Here is a 717-nt window from a genome sequence, read left to right on the forward strand (position 1 = left end):
ACTCGTCCTTTATCGTTTCTATTTCCTTATACTGCAGAGAAACAGCAAAATTTATTTGTGTCTAAGTTTGAGATTTGCATTCATCTTTAATGTTGTTCAGAGGGAGAAGTGTGCTAAATAATGAATCACACTCATGCACGGCATCTCTGTACTGTACTCAGCTGGTAGTAAGGAGGCCATTTTGTGCAGGCATAGTAGGGGGAGTCAACCATTTTGTGACTGCAGCTGCAGCAGCCCCAGTACATTGTACAGTAGACTGGTCAGACTGCAGCAGATTGAGAACTTATGGGAAAGTAAGAGATTCATCCTAACCCCTGAATAAGAAACTGCTGTTAAGAGACTTGGCATCACAAACGTTTCTTCTAATCCTGGAAAATCCTCAATTTGCGTCCAGGAATTTGCAGTATGTCTGTGATTACCGTCAGGGGCTCAACTTTCTGTTTTCTAAGCAAAAGTTGGCGTTTGCTCATTGTGACACAGAGAGGAAGGGTTAAAAGCTAAGCATTTTTTCCACTCAGCCTCATTCCTTATCATACGCTAAATGCATTGTCCTGAAGCACACTAGAAAAAAGGAAGGGGGGTGGCAGTGAACCTAGCGAGTGCGAGCTAAAGCAGATAAACATTGTCTGTGGGAGGTGATGGAGAAAGAGAGAAGGAGAGATGGGGGGGGTTTGGAGGGAAGGGGGGGGGGGGGGTGCAGGCAGGGGAGAAAGAATA

The 717-nt window shown here is 44.9% G+C and overlaps 1 protein-coding gene across 2 annotated transcripts in view; it reads left to right on the top strand.

Moving 5' to 3' along the window:
• vmp1 (vacuole membrane protein 1) overlaps positions 1-717 on the top strand; it is a 59,363-nt gene that overhangs the window by 37,394 nt on the left and 21,252 nt on the right. The gene's annotated exons all lie outside the window — the stretch shown is intronic.

The sequence above is a fragment of the Seriola dumerili genome, unplaced genomic scaffold, assembly GCF_002260705.1.
Source record: "Seriola dumerili isolate Sdu_G_001 unplaced genomic scaffold, Sdu_1.0 BDQW01000091.1, whole genome shotgun sequence".
Lineage (NCBI taxonomy): Eukaryota > Metazoa > Chordata > Actinopteri > Carangiformes > Carangidae > Seriola > Seriola dumerili.